This window comes from Opisthocomus hoazin, chromosome 13 (assembly GCF_030867145.1).
Source record: "Opisthocomus hoazin isolate bOpiHoa1 chromosome 13, bOpiHoa1.hap1, whole genome shotgun sequence".
In the NCBI taxonomy this organism is placed as follows: domain Eukaryota; kingdom Metazoa; phylum Chordata; class Aves; order Opisthocomiformes; family Opisthocomidae; genus Opisthocomus; species Opisthocomus hoazin.
Window position 1 is genome coordinate 3,039,223 of NC_134426.1, and position 16,369 is coordinate 3,055,591.

Sequence of the window (16,369 nt, forward strand, 5' to 3'; positions counted from 1 at the left end):
CCCTCCAATCCTTTTCAAGCCTCCCACTTAATAGGGTATTGTTTTTGTTTTACCGGTTTGGATCCAGGTTTCAAGGTCACTTTTACCGGTTCTGCCAATTTGGACCGTCCCGGAACTTCATTTGCCCAAACTAAGGGCATTACTGTGCTTTCCACCTCTTCTGGAATTTGCTCCTCCTTAAAAGAATCCTGTAACATAAACACTCTCGCCTCTATGGCTTTTGATTCTGGTATCAATAATTCAATTTCTCCATCTTTAAAATTTATTTGTGCCTCTAATTTGCTTAATAAATCTCGTCCTAACAAAGGCAACGGACATTCAGGCATATATAGAAACCAGTGAGTTACCCACTGTTTTCCCAACCTAAATTTCAACGGCTCTAAAAGGCCTGTTTTCTCTTTGCCCTGTCGCACCAACAACATCTACAGATTTATGACTACATTTCCCTTTACATGTGTTTAATACCGAATAAGTGGCCCCTGTATCTACTAAAAATTCGACTTCCTCATTCCCTAGCTTCAATGTAACCAGGGGTTCAGCTAGGGTTGACTTCCCCGGTCCTCTTCACGATTCCTCATCCAGAGTCATCAGCTTGATTGCACGGAGAGTCGGACCTAACTCTCCAGCTTTAGGGCATTCCTTTTTCCAGTGCCCGCGTTCCTTGCAAATAGCACACTGATCTTGTGCCAATTGGAGATTCACCTTCCCTCTTTCTCCAACAGTTATTCGTCGTCCTCTTCCTCTGCCTCTCCTGTTGTTTCCAGTTAAGGCTGCTAATTTCCATCCCTCTGCGCCTATCCCACTGCCTTTTCTTTCTCCCTATTATTATACACAGTCCAGGCTACTTCAAGCATCTTACCCAAATCTCTAGATTCAGGTCCTTCTAATTTCTGGAGCTTCTTTCTAGTATCTGGGGCTGATTGACCCATAAATATGGAGGCCAATTGTGTTGCTTCTTCTGGCTTTTCTGGATCCAAATTAGTATATTTTCGGGCACTCTCTTTCAGCCTCTCCATAAAGGCTGAAGGGGACTCATTTAGTTCTTGTCTCACCTCATAGATTTTTGACCAATTTATTGCTTTTGGCATCACGTGCTTAACACCAAATAAAATCCACTTTTGATATCTAGTTAACATTCCCCTGGGTCCCGGCTGATTTGGGTCCCATCCAGGATCTGAGGATGGGAAATTTTGATCCACTGTTCCCTGTAAATCCCCATGAGCATGCGCTCCTTCCACCTGTTTTCTAGCAGCATTCAATACCATTTTCTTTTCAGTGACATCGAGCAAAGTATACAATATCACTTGCAAATCATTCCAACCATGGGTCTTGGGTTCTAATTATTGTGTCAATAACCTTTGCTACCCTTTCAGGGTCCTCCCGATATGTGCCTGCAACTTCTTTCCATGACCTTCAATCAGTTATTGAAAACGGAACTTTCACTACTATTGGACCATTATTCCCTACCGCTTCTCGGAGAGGAGCTTGGAGGGGAGCCGGTTCAGCCACCCCCCCATCCTTCCCCGTGTCCTTCCTGAAACCGGGCTGGATCCCCCTACCCCCTTCCATAGGAGGAGCAGAAGGACTATTAGCCTACAACTCCCGATCCTCCTGATCGCCCCTCCATCTCCAGCGAGGTGCAACCATCAATTCAAAATCATCCTCCTCAGACTCATATTTCAAACATTCCTTGCCAACACTACAAGCAGCACAACATTTCTTCGAGCCCTTTTCACATTTTCCCTTCTTTAAAGCCATCACCATTGGACCGTGGGGACGTATCCCACACTGCCTTTGCCATTCCGGATGATTTCTCAATGAGAAAAACAAATCTACATATGTCATCTCTTCCCATTTACCTTCCCTTTTACAAAACAACATTAATTGCAAGATAGTATTAGAACTCAGTATCCCGTTCTTTGGCCAACTCTCCCCACCATCCAGAGTATACGTCGGCCACAAACGATTGCAGTATTCAATTAATTGCTTCTGAGTCAAAGGATCACCCCCCAGATACTTCCAGTGTTTCAGAATACATCCCAAAGGTGTACCCCGTGGGATGGGCTTTTTACTCAGAAATGTGCCCATCTCCCGAATGACCAGTGGTTGTGATTGTGCACTGTATCACAGGCACTAGTCAGAGGGACCCCAGCTCTTGTGGGAGCTCCCTCTCGGATCACAGCTCCCTGCCGGAATCTTGAAGACTTCAACCCCCCCAGCTGAAGACTCCCCCCTTGGGGCCCACTCCACCGGCTTTCACCGAGCAGAGACTTTCCAACCCTGCGTGGCTTTCACTGCGACTTACGAGCAGCCTTTAACCCACGTTACTTATTAGAAGAATGCCTTAATTTAATTCCAGGGGACTTACTTGGAATCCTTCCGTCCGGGGATCAGAGGTTCTCCTCGAGAATCCCTCGATGCCGGCTGGAGGTCCCGTGTTCCCGCGGATCCATCGGTATTCACAAGCGGGGTCCCATCTGGGTCACCAGAAACTGTCACCGAAAATCCAGGAATAAAACCTCGTCACACCACTGCAGTGTTAACAGGCAGCATTCTTTATTGCAGCGCTGGATGCACGGGGGATCATTCCACCGAACATGCATACCTCATACCTTTTCCGTGCAGTTTATATAGATCAAAAATATACATATTCATTAGGTTTCCCAATCCACCTATACATATGCATAACCTATCCCTTTCATATTAAAATCAATTCCAATAAGTCATTTCCATAGACTCCGCCCCACTGTGCTTGCACAGTGCCTCCTAGTGGTGGTCGTCGGGGGTCCCAAGATGAAGGCTTATCCTCTTCATCACAGTGTTTGCTGATTGACCTTTGTTTCTGCGCAAACTCAGTGCTCTTCTGGCTCCCATCCACACAGTAGGGTCGTCTTGACTGGTTCTAGGCGACTTCCAGTTTTTATTACAAACTCACCTCTCCGTTTGGAGATGCATGGTTCTCCCCTTCGGTTAATTTACTATAAATGCACCTGCAGCTATTAGGTAACGCTATTTCTATTTATTATTGTTTAACATTAGTGGCTAACTAGAGACTAGAGTCTCTGTTCCTACTGTTCCCAGACCTAGTGTCCAGACGGGTTGGGCTGTACAAGGGACATAGTAGCAGCATTGTTCATGTTTATGGTGAACTGATTCCATCACCTTGGTTACAGCAGTAACAGGACAGTGCTGTAAGGGAACAGCTTCTTATCCTTGATGATGACAATAAACTAAAACTCTTTAATTTCCTTCCCAATAGTTGTTCTGTATTTAAGTAATTGCTCTAAGTTCTCAGTAGCTAGCCTCTGGAATGAAGTTCTTAGAAGAGTGTTTTTCCTCTCATTGCTGCCTCTCTGTTATCATTTCAATCTTACAGCCCTTAGACACATTTGCCCGTAAACCTGCCAGCTCCATGCAGTTTCTCCTTATTTTTGTCCAGAGGAGGAAATGAAGCAAGGGAGTTTTTCCTTTTATAGCCGAAGACAACCAGGTTTGTGCAAAGGAATGGAGAATGGCAAAATCTTCCTGTGCTATGCAGATACAACACCATTACCTGCCTTTTCAGTCTCTGAAGTCATAACTCTGCAGCAGGGAGCGTGGAAGCTCTCAGGTCCCTTCATCTTCCCTGCCTTTCAGCATGTGAAATGAAACTAACCGAGTCAAAAAGTTGGTTTTATTTCTGTTCACAACATGAAACATTGCATACGTCAGCAGATTGGCCCATACACCCAAAGAAGAATCACACTTTGCTGGACAAAAAGCACAGCTGTCTCCAGGAATGTCAGGAGGCAAGGCTTGGTGGTTCCCAGGCTTACTAAGCTGTTCAAATGCCTCATCTGTGCTTCTGCAATGATGGCTTCAGTGCCTGGCTCATCTATAGACTCTCTACATGGATGCTGACATTTCTTGAGTGACCTGCTCTGAAAGGATTAACATGGTAGGCTGTTAGTTTCGGAGGGGTATCAGGGTAGTAAAAGTGCAGAACTTGGCGTTGGACAAATGAAAAGAGAAGAAAAGGATGTGGTCAGGGCTGTTTGGGGGCACCTGTGGAGCAGCCCTGCACTTCCTGTGAATTACTTCTGGGGTCAGGGAGAACCTGGGAGTTTTCCGTAATTTGGAAATATCAAGAGCAAGGAAGGGTAGCATCATTCAGGCCAGAAGGGACCCCAGGAGGTGTCTCAACCAACCTTCTACTCAAAGCAGAGTGAGACCAGAGCACTCAGGGCTTTATCCAAACATACCTTGATTGCATTCCAGGACAGACACAGTGCACATTCTCTTGGAAAAAGCTTCCAGTGCTTAACCATCCTCATGCTAGAAAGGTTTTTCCCTATAGCTAGCCTTCATGTCTGTTCTTGCAGCCCATTGCCGCTTGTCCTTGGACAAGAGCCCAACTCCATCTTGCTGGGAATTGTACAATGCTGTTGTATGTTCCCCACAAGATCTTCACTTCTCGAGGCTGAACAAGGCCAGCCATCTCAGCTTCTTCTCACACTACTGAAGTTCTCCCAGGCTGATGGTTTCAGCACTGCTACCTTGAATTGGCTTCAGTTCATCATGGTCTCTCTGGCATGGTGGGATGTCAAAACCTAGGGGAAATATTTTGGATACCATGTAAAGAGTGCTCCTGCTCATACAGCCCAAGATGCTGAGGGCCTTGTTTGCTAGTGGCTCATGTTTTGCTTAATGAAACCCAAAAAACATAAGATCCTTTCCCACAGAGCTGCTAGAAGCCTGAGCAGTCCCTGGGCTTAATCATTGCAGGGTCTTAGTCCACCTCAAGGTCAGGACTCATTGACTCATGAGGTTCCTATTGCGTCATCCCTCCAGTCTGTCAATATGCCTTGGGATGGCAAGCTGGCCTCTAGTGTAGTGGCTGCTCTCCTCAATGTGATGTCTTCTATAAATGCTGTGAAAAAGGACTGTCTCATCTCTGGGTCATAAAAACACATTGAACAGGGCAGGTTGAACACAGACCCTTGCAATTCCCTGCTAGTTACAGGTCCCCAGGGCAAGTATCAAACTCTGACCATGTCTCCCCATGTCTGATCATCCAGCTGTTTTTTTAACCCATCTACTTATCCACCCACACAGACCATAAAATCCTGTCCTGGACAGAAGAATGTTGTGGGAGATGATGCTGAAACCCTTGCTGACTTGCAGTTAAAAGCTGCTCCCCCACGTCCAGACCAGAAAGCAAAGAGGATGTCCAGGCACAATCTGCTCTGGGTAAACCCAGTCACCTTCTCTTTCTGACACCCAGAAATGTGACCCAAGCACAAACGCTCTGGGGCACAGCCATTGGTTTCTCTTTTAACCTTTTCTGAAGCACTCAACACTCATTGTGATTCCCTGGAATTGCCTTACAGGTTTAGACTGGTTTGTCATTTGGGCTGTAACTGTGCTTGGGGGGTGCTGCCCTTGAAGACCAGCTGTACCAACCTCTGCCACCACACCTCGGCAATGGGTTCGGTCAGTGCCACAGCTCTGTCTCTGACATTAACACTCCAGTTCATCCTGTCTGTGCCCCTGGCTGAGGGCATTGCTACACATTTTGGCTGAAACACAGATGCTGTCCAACCAGGCACACTCATATTTGATGTAAGGAAACCTGGTACCAAGGGTCCAAGACCCCATGTGTGCAAAGGTTTTGTTTCAGAGCAGAGACATGGCATGGACAAAGGAGAGCTGAATGTGTTTCTAGCCCTAGAAATACAAATCCAAAATGAAATGCCAAAATTAACTCAAGTGAAGTCATCCCCCTCCAGCTTGGAAGAAGAGATATTTCAATGTCACCTTTCTGGTGTCCTGCCTGAATAGGAGAGAAAAAAAGTCATTCTCATGCCCAGCTCCTTTTCTTATGGCATAATGACTGCTGGTCGTAAGCTTCTCTCCCCAGCTGAGGAAGGGAACATCAGTGATTCCTTCCGCCTGTTTCACAGCAGGTTCCCCTGGAGCCCCAGGAACATCTCAAGGGAGTCCAAAGGGAACAGAAAGAGAGATGCGTTGGGCTGTTCCTCTGCTGCTGAGCTGGGCTGGGCTCGTGGGGTGGAGGGAGCTCATAGCAACAGGACAGTGCTGCAGAGAGACAGCTCTGCCCAGGAGCAGCTCCTCTGCAAAGCACAGCACGGCTGAGGGCACTGCCTGAAGGCACCGAGGGGAGAGCAGTGAGGCAGAGGCAGGTTATAGGCAATCAGGAGTAGGAAGACCTTGAGCTGAGACCTGACTGGGCGAGAGCTCTTCACAGCCCTCTGCACGGTAAGTCACTGGATGCAGAGCAATGCAGCTCATGTTCCTGATGGCATCTGAACAGCCGGCACACCCTACAGCCTGTGAGATCAAGAGGACTCTCACAGTGACTCCAGTGTAGAGGAGGAGAATGTGCTCCTGAGCAGGGCTTCCCTGCTGTACCATCAGAGGGATGTGACAGGGTGTGACAGCTGCCTTCTCCTGAGGATGGCTGTAGGGGTGTGAAGGTGGGTGTGCAGATGGGGGTGCACAGGAGAAGATGCAGGTGGAAGGATTGACTCCCAGCAGGGCAGGGTCCTTCAGCTGTGGAGAGGGTGCTGTGTGGGTCAGGGCTGCTCACAGAGCCAGCTCATGCCCACGTCATTTCCAAAGGGACTTTTCACGAGTACGTTCAGTGCAGGGGATTCCTGCTTGAGTCTGTGCTTTCTTGAATCTGCACTTCCACTTTTCTCTGGCTCAGCTTGGCGGCAATGGAAACCCAGCTGTGCAGGTCAGAGCAGGGGCTGAGACTCTTCAGCCATCTCTCTGAGGTTTACTGGGAACCTCAGCAAGTGCCTCTACCCCTCACCAGCCTGCAGAAAAAACCAACATCACCTTTCCACTTTCACCAGGGTTTGTGTGACCTGTTCTTTCAGCCCTGCACACACAGAGTGGTTGCAGAGCAGAGCTGTGCCCACGGGGACTGGGATGGGGTCTGTGAACACGGGCAGGGAAGAAGCACGGGGCCAAAGAAACAAGTTCCAGCAGGGACAACTCCAGGCAGTGGAAACCTGGGTAGGGAGGTTGGGAAAAGCCTATAGAAGTCCCGTTGCGGGGGAGACCCGGGCACCTCTCGGCCATGCCTTTCAGGATAGACTCCTTCCCTGAGCAACACATCTCTTTTCTTCTCTCCCACGTAGCAGAACCCTTAGCTGTGGGGTCTAGGCTATTAGTCATTTCCTCATCCAGCAGACCAGCAGAAGAGATGAAGTGCATCTCCTCTGCCATGTGCCCAGTTTCCACTAACCAGGGCCCAAGGACGACTGCCCTGCATTGTTGATGTCTGGAAGATGGTGTGCAGAGCTGGGTAAGGGAAAGGTTTCCTGAGTGCCCACCTGTGCCTCTCCCACCCTTGCTCAGATGTTCTTGGAATTGCTGTCAGGCTCTCTGGGAATGGGAGTTTCAGCTGCAGAGTCAGGCACAGACCCTGTGAGTCCTATGCAGAAGTGCCCACAGCCGTGAGGTGTGCCAGCTTTCCTCTAGCATGTGAAGCTCTGGGCAATGCAGTCCAGGAGGCTGGGGAATAAGCTGACTCTCCTTTAATAAGCTGCCATGGTTGGGACCCTTGGCTGTCTTCTTGGGGTGTCCATCCAAGTGGAATGCAACTTCCAGGGGACACTATGAGCCATGTGAGTTCTTGGTTTGAAGTGGGGAATGGAGATTTTGAAAAAAGGTGAGTCATTTCATGATCTGCAGTGCATCCTTCTGCTTTTAGCAGTGTCTGGTTGCTTTTCAGGGTAACACAGGGGTGTAATCGCTCTCGATCTTAGAAAGGTGCAAGTCCAGGGCAGCTTAGAAGAAGACGGATGCATAGACCAGCTCCCCTTTCCACACCATACCAGCAATCCTTTTGCTGGTAGGATTCACTTTGTTCTCCCTGAATGCAGCAGAAAACCTTTTCAAACTGCCTTTTGCCATCCCCGTTCCTTAGCACCCAGAGTTGCACAGCAGGGCTGACTCCTCAGCACTCAGCAGGGAGCACCACTGCTCGTCACGGCACACTCTGCCAGCACAGACCAGAGCTCCAGCCATGCAGCTGAAGGCAGGTCTGCTAGAAAAGGGAAAGGGGGTGGTGTGTAGCAGTGGGGGCGAGTCTAGGAGAAAGGGCTTTGACTTTTCTCAGAGAATTGTACCCTAACTTGTCAGTGTCTCTTTCTTTCTGGACAGTGCTTCATGCTGAGTGGAAGCAAATGTCCAACAGCAGCTCCATCACCCAGTTCCTCCTCCTGGCATTTGCAGACACACGGGAGCTGCAGCTCTTGCACTTCTGCCTCTTCCTGGGCATCTACCTGGCTGCCCTCCTGGGCAATGGCCTCATCATCACCGCCATAGCCTGTGACCACCGCTTCCACACCCCTATGTACTTCTTCCTCCTCAACCTCTCCATCCTCAACCTGGGCTCCATCTCCACCACTGTCCCCAAAGCCATGACCAACTCCATTTGGGACACCAGGGTCATCTCCTATGCAGGATGTGCTGCCCAGGTCTTTTTCTTTCTCTTCTTGATTGTAGGGGAGTATTGTCTCCTCACTGTCATGGCCTATGACCGCTACATTGCCATCTGCAAACCCCTGCAGTATGGGACCCTCCTGGGCAGCAGATCTTGTGTCCACATGGCAGCAGCTGCCTGTGGCACCGGGTTCTTCAATTCTCTTCTGCACAGTGCCAATACATTTTCACTCCCACTCTACAAGGGCAATGCTGTGGACCAGTTCTTCTGTGAAATCCCTCAGATCCTCAAGCTCTCCTACTCAGACTCAGACTACCTTAGGGAAGTTAGGCTTGTCCTGGTTAGTGCCTGTATAGCAGTTGGTTGTTTTGTGTTCATTGTGGTGTCCTACGTCCAGATCTTCAGGGCCGTGCTGAGGATCCCCTCTGAGCAGGGACAGCACAAAGCCTTTTCCACGTGCCTCCCTCACCTGACCGTGGTCTCCTTGTCTAAAAAACATGGCAGTGATTGGGTGTATCACAGCTCCTGTCACCCACAAGCCTCTGGAATAAAGGAGAGATAGAATGGACTGTTAAAGCCGTGTTGAGAGAGTTTGGGACTGGGACATGGAAGAACTGGGATATAAATTTTAGGTACACCACTTGGCTGGTTAACAGCGTAGAACCTGCTAAGCATAGTGGTAAGCATCCCCAGGCAAAGCCCCCATGTACTGTGGGAGCAGATGAGGTCCCTGTAGCGCACATAGAAAAGTGACTGGGAAGGCAGGGCAGGCTGCTCCTCCCTTGGGAAAAGGCAATGCCATTCATGGGAAGGATGGGGAGATTCAGTGTTCACCTCATGGAGACATAACCTTGGCGGAACATAATCCATGATGTGAGTTGTGTGCTGTAGGATGTAATGTAGCAGGGATTACCTGAAGCGATGAAGAGCGAGCTTCACAAGGAACTGGGAGAGGGCAGCAAGGACCCAAATCAAGCTGGTGTTGGCACCCAACAATTGAACATGCTGCTGCTCCTTTCCTGAGCAACCATCTTGACAGATGAGACCCAAGTCATTGCTTGTACTTCTAGACATCTTGGGAAGTGGCAGAGGCCCACGGAGTGGGAAAACAATATCTATCTACCTATTAAGGAAATGGGGATAGGAGATAAGGAGAATGTAGAAATCTGGATGTTTGGTATAGAAATAATTTAATTATGTGGTGTAAGTGTCAGCTTTTGGTAAGCGGGGATTTCAGGAATGAGAAAGAGGTAGAACGAGATGGCCAGAAGGTATGCCATTGTCTCAAATTAAGTGGGATCTGAACATGATGAGAACAGTATGGCCTAAAGGGTGGAGACTGTACTGGCTTTGGCTGAGATGGAGTTGTCTCTCCCCAGAGCAGAGCACATAGTGTTGTGCTTCGCATTTGTCGCTAGAATGGTGTTGATAACACATCAATGATTTGGCTCTTGCTCAGCAGTGCTTGCACAGCACTAAGGCTGTCTGTCCACTCCAACCCTTCCAAAGGTCAGTAACCTGCAGGTAGGCAAGGGAGTGTTTTGGGTGGTCTTGGGATCTGTGCTTGACACAAAAAGGCGTCTAAGGTTATCCACTCTGGAAAGCAGATCTCAGTGGAGGTAGTGTAGACTGAATACACAGCTGAGGACTGTCTTTTCTCTTTCCTTGAACTCTGCCTGCCTTTTTTTATGTCTGTTGGCAATGAAGACACATCCTCCTGTGTCCGTGTGCAGCTCCTTCCCCAGGCAAGGGAGGGGGGAGTTGGTGTCCATGGGCTGAAACACGTGGCTACAGTCTTTAATGGAGAAAGTTCAGATTATTGCATGGCTGCTGTAAGCCCCAGGTGGCTGGTGGGAGAAATGACGGGGTTTGGGGATAGTGATAAAGATTTCTCACAAAGTGTCTGACGTAGAGGGTCTTGATTTCCCTTCACATTCAACTCCATTTGGAGATGCTCTGTTGAAAGCAGAATTGCTGATATCACTTAATGTGTAAGCAGATAAAGAGAACTGGAAAAAGAAGAAATCCTTTCTTCTTGTGTTTGTTAGTGAAATCTTTTCACTTGGAGTACACTCCTGAAATCTCTCCATGTAACCAAAAATATCTGAGAAATTTAGGAATGTGGTGCAAAGACTTGGCTTGCTGGAGAGTTTTCCATGTTCTTGAGCCCTCTGGTGCCAAGCTCCTGAATTGCAGCTCCTGAAAGATGGCAGAAGCCTCTTAAGTAAAAGTCAGAAGCAAACCTCCAAGATTCTGATGGTGTTAGTGAGTCCCACTGAGCCATCACGAAAGAGACCATGGAGACAAAGTGCTAACGAGGTGATCTGGTGATCTCCTGGAAGGAGGAGGTGTCAGAGGTGACAGACAGAGGTGGAAAATCAAATGTGTGCTTGGCTCTGAAGCCAGTTAAGCCTTTGATGTGTTTCACTAAGGAGGACGGGCAAGTCCTGAACCCATCCACAGGAAAGGGTGATCATTTCCCTTGCAGGATAGTCAGGGGTCTTCCCGGGGGAAGTGGAATTTGGAGGTGTGTGATGCCAAGTGCAGAACAGTGGTACAGCACCTCCCGAGCTTTATCGGGAATGAGGAAGCAACGAAGCTCTGGTGCTTTTAAGAACCAGCATCTTCTTTTTGGCATCAGTGGAAGAGACAGCAGAGAGCAAGGATAGAAGGACATTAGTTGTGTTGGTCAGAGGTCCCAGACCTATCAAGATGCTCAGCCATCCCACCGCAGGCTGCCCCTACACTGTCCTATACCTACGCCTGTTTTCTTGCAGCTGTCAACCACTCTCCTGCTTCCTCACCACACTCTGAACGCATGATGGCCCAAGCTTTGCTGATGTTTCTCTGTTGTCTCTTCCAACACTAAGCTGTGGTCTTCTGAGGATTTGCCACTGCTTGTGAGTGCCCACAACCTGTCTGGCTTCTTTCCAAGCCCAGCTACTGCTCCTCTGTCACCCAGCCCCAGACTTGCTTCCATCCTCCCTTCAAAAGCCAGCACTGAAACAGACATACTCATACCGCTGCTGCTGCTCCAAAATCACTTCAGCGTGTCCCTCCCCACAACCGGCCTACCCAGGATCATATCAGGCCCGCACCTCCTGCTGAAAAACGCTCTCCCAGCACACCTGAATGTAGCCCCCGTATTCCCACAGACTGCTAAGCATGTAGTTTACAAAACAAACACCTGTCTTTATTCCTATACATGGCTCGGTATTGCCCTTCAGAGTCTTACCTCAATGAAAAAATCCTGGGAGTCCTTGCAAGTGGCAACTGAGGAAAAGAGGTTATGGAATATCTGAGATCTATCTGCACCTATTGTTACTCAATCAGCATTGGTCCCATATTACTCTTGATACTTCTTCAACTGTTTCTGAAATAACAACCACTCATCTCAGTACATGTTCATTACTTTTCAAGTTTCCATGGAGTTTTGGTATAGACCACTGCTGTGCTTCGAGAATCACAGAATGGTAGGGCTTGGAAGGGACCTCTGTGGGTCATCTAATCCAACCCCCTGCTGACGCAGGGTCATCTACAGGAAGCTGCACAGGACCTTGTCCAGGAGGGTCTTGAATATCTCCAGAGTAGGAGACTCCACAACCTCCCTGGGCAGCCTGTGCCAGGGCTCCGTCACCCTCAGAGGGAAGACGTTCTTCCTCATGGTCAGCTGGAGCTTCCTCAGCTTCAGTTTGTGCCCATTGCCCCTTGTCCTGTCACTGGGCACCACTGAAAAGAGCTTAGCCTCATCCTCCTGACACCCACCCTTCAGATATTTATTAGGTCCCCGCACAGACTTCTCTTCTTCAGGCTGAACAAGCCCAGCTCCCTCAGCCTTTCCTCACAGGAGAGATGCTTGAGTCCCCTCATCATCCTCGTAGCCCTCCGCTGGACTCTCTCCAGTAGCTCCTCATCTTTCTTTGTCAACCCATCCAGACTGTAATGGCCTAACCTGCGAAAAAGGACATTGAGGGAGACCATGTCAGAAGGGTAAAAAATGGCATCCACTGTTCTCTACTCATGCACAAAGGTTGACATATCATCATGACGGCAATCAGATTTCAGAGGCATGATTGACCCATCATCAATCCATGCTGACTGCTTTCAGACACGTTCACCTTTTTCAGGTGCACAGAAATGCCAAAGTGACCTTGTACAGCCTGGGGTTCTCTGGGTTGACTTTCTGAGCTCTTTCAACAACAGGCACAACATTGCCTTGTCCTCACTCACAACAGCCCTCTACCAATGCCAGGAAGCTTTGAAAGGGATATTCCAAAGAAATGTCGATCTCCCCCCCATCACTTCATCACCGCTATTCTGCCTGTTAAATGCTATATGGAATATTTATAGATTTTCATATATTTTCACCTGTCCTGACTATTTCTAAAGCAAATTTTTCAGAGGCAGACTGCCTAGACAAAGGCCCTTTCCATTATTCTCCTGTTTTCTCCTCCCTTTACTCCTTGTTCATTCAGAGTCCTGTCACCTACCGAGCTGCTGTTTTGACATCAGGGAGTTAAAAGTTTACCTGCCTTTCAGTAGTCTCATTGTCTCCTTAGCCAGCTCTTTAATTATGTTTATGACTATTTTTTTTCCTCTATCTAGCTACAATATTTCTCATAGGATTATGTCTTATAGGAAGGCAACCTCGTTAGACGTAGGTTGTAATGGCCATGTAATTGCAGAGAGTGTTTTGTTTATGGAACTTGATTATGTTTTAATTATTTTTCTTGCAAATAGGAAAACTCCTGCTGTTCGTGCTGACTGTGAGGCTGCTTGCAGCTGCCTGTAGAAGGCCTCATCAACCTCCTCCTCCTGGTCAGGTGGCCTGTAGTACACACCCACCGTAATGTCACCCTTATGAGCCTGTCCCTTAATTCTAATCCACAAGCTTTCAACTTTCCTCAGTATGGCCCTGAAGATCTGCACACAGGACAGCACAATAAAAACAAAACACCCAAAAGCTAAAGAAAGACTAACCCCAAGAAGCCCAACTTCCCTGAGGTAGGAGTGTGAGCAGGAGAGCTTGAGGATCTGGAGGATTTCACAGAAGAACTGGTCCACAGCATTGCCTTTGCAGAGAAGAACTGAAAATGTGTTAGCAGTGTGCAAAAGAACATAGAGAAAAGCACTGCCCCAGGCAGGTGCTGCCATGTGGACACAAGCTCTGCTGCCCAGGAGGGTCCTGTAGTGCAGATGGCAAGGTAGCGGTCATAGGCCATGATGGTGAGAAGACAATACTCCCCCAAAATCAAGAAGAGAAAGAAAAAGAGCTGCACAACACGCCCTGCATAGCAGATGGCCCTGATGTCCCAAAGGGAATTGGCCATGGATTTAGGGACAGTGGTGGAGATGGAGCCCAGGTTGAGGATGGAGAGGTTGAGGAGGAAGAAGTACATGGGGGTGTGGAGGTGGTGGTCACAGGCTATGGTGGTTATGATGAGGCCGTTGCTGAGGAGGGCAGCCAGGTAGATGCCCAGGAAGAGGCAGAAGTGCAAGAGCTGCAGCTCCCATGTGTCTGCAAATGCCAGGAGGAGGAACTGGGTGATGGAGCTGCTATTGGTCATTTACTTTCTCTACACACGGGGTCCTGTTCCTAGAGGAAGAATCAATGAAGTGTTAGGGGAGACTTCTCAGAGGAAAATCAAAGCCTTGCTCCTAGAAGCTCACCCTGCTTCCTACACATCCCATTCCTTTTCCAGGAGTCCTTCCTTCAGCTCTGTGGCTGCAGCTCTGGTTGATGCTGGCAGAGTATACCAGGAGGAGCAGGATCTCTTCCCACGAGCTGCCAAGGAGCCAGCTCTGCTCTGCAGCGGTGGGTTCATGGGCATGGTGGCACAAGGGTTCATGGCCATTGTGGGCCAAGGTCCAGACCTGGTGTGAGACTTTGCCAGAGGAATCTGCTCTTGTTGCAGAAGGGATTTTCAGCATCTGCACTGCCAGTGCTAAGGAATGGGGATGGCAGAAGGCAGTCTCAGAGGTTTTGGGTTCTTGCAGCTTCCGTCTTGTCACCTTGGGGGTGTGTTTGGATGTCAGAAACCCTCAGAATTTCTGCTGCACTCAGGGAGAAAAGAGGGAGTCTTGTGAGGTGAAATAATTGCTTGTGGCTTAGTGCAGAAGGAGGGCAGCTGGTCTGTCCCTCTGCCTTGTTCTGAGCTGCCCTGGGCTTGTTCTTCGTAAGGTGGATGATGAGCACAGTCCTATGTTATCCTGAAAAACAATCAGATGCTACTGAGAACAGAGGGATCCAGTGCAGACCGCTAAATGTCTCACCTTTTCTCAAGGTCACAGCACCTCACCTCTAACCAAGGACACGCATGGCTCATTTCATCAACCCAACAGGGTTTTCTCCCTTGTAGCATCTCTGCACTTCTCCATGGGACTTGCACATAACAAAAGGGTGTGAGAGGACAGGTTGGCATTGTGGAGGGCAGCTCACAGCTTGGAAGGACACCTCAAGGAAATAGCCAAGTGTTCTAAGGATAGCATATGGTGAAGGGAAAAGCAGCTGATCCTCCAGCCCCACAGACTGCATTGCCCACAGCCCCACAGGGGAGATGAAAGTTGGGGCACTTGTTCCCATGGACACAGCTGCAGAAATGGAGCCACAAAATCACACTCTGATTCTACAGGTGAATGTCCAGCTCGCTAACGAAGCTGACAGCAAGAATGAAATAACAACAACAAGAACACAGACAAGTGGAGAAGCAAGTAAATATCCAGAGAGGGTCTGGATGAGAGATGCCAGGGCAGAGGCAGCTGGGCCCTCAGCACAGCGTCACCCTTCCCCAGCTGTGCACGCCGCCTCCCAGACACCAACATTGCCGGGCAGTTGAGTTCTGAGCCCCTGTGATCTGCAGCAGAGAAATGGAGATGTGGCTGGAGAGCTGCCCCCTGGCTCTGCTGGAGCTCTGCTGCAGAGGAGGTGGTTCATGGCTTGGTGCCCACAGCCCTGAGGACAGAGGCTTTGGTGGTTGGGAGAGGAGGCAAGGGGGCTTGCTCAGAGAAAGGGCTCTGCACTGCAGGGGATCACATGGAGGTTTCTGAATTCTTCCTCCCACAACAGTTCTGGTTTTCATTTCTACTCCTTCTCTGATCACATCTCTGCTGCCTGGAAATTTTCCTCCTGGGAGATGTTTCCCTGTCCCATGTCTTTCCCTCTCAGCAGTCACAGACCCCATCCCAACCCCCGTGCACTCACCCTGGCCCTACAGAAACCTGCCTGTTTGCAGGGCACTGCCTGGGGGCCCTTTCTTGTCTGCAGGTGGAAAATGAAAGGTCAGGCTAAGCCTGGTAGGTCCAGGAAAGGTGATGCTGGTGCTGTCGACAGGCAGAGGAATGGCTGAGTGTGCTTTAGGAGGCTCCTATCAGAGTTACTGATCACTGGCTCAGGAATCTCAGTGACTTCTTCAAGGCTGAAAGCTCCTGTTCCATTTATCCCTTTTACACCGCCCTCCCTCTTCCAAAAGGGAAACCGATAACACAAATTGAGGAAGTTTTTGTTGTCTTTATGGTTATCCTGGGCATGACCTTCTTCTTGAATCAGTCCTTTGGAAATATTCTGGGGATGAACTGGAGCTGTGAGCATCCCTGACCCGTGCAGCAGTCTCCTGGTAGGAGAAAAACCCTGCCCTTCCGGGCTTCTCTTCTTCCACCCACAGATTCTCCCCACAGCACCATCGGGAACTCCCCAAGCAGGCTGAGCACTGACCCCAGCATACAGGCTCCTGCGGTAAAGGGACCTGCTCTGGAGGACAGTCCTGGGCACCCCTGGCTGCACACCTGGCTTAATATCCTACCAGTAACCCCCAGAGAAGGCAGTCAACTTGCCCTACTCCTCTGATGGCAGGGCAGGGAAAAACTTCTCTAGAACGTGTCTTCCTCCTCTAGGCTTGAGAAGCTGTGACAATC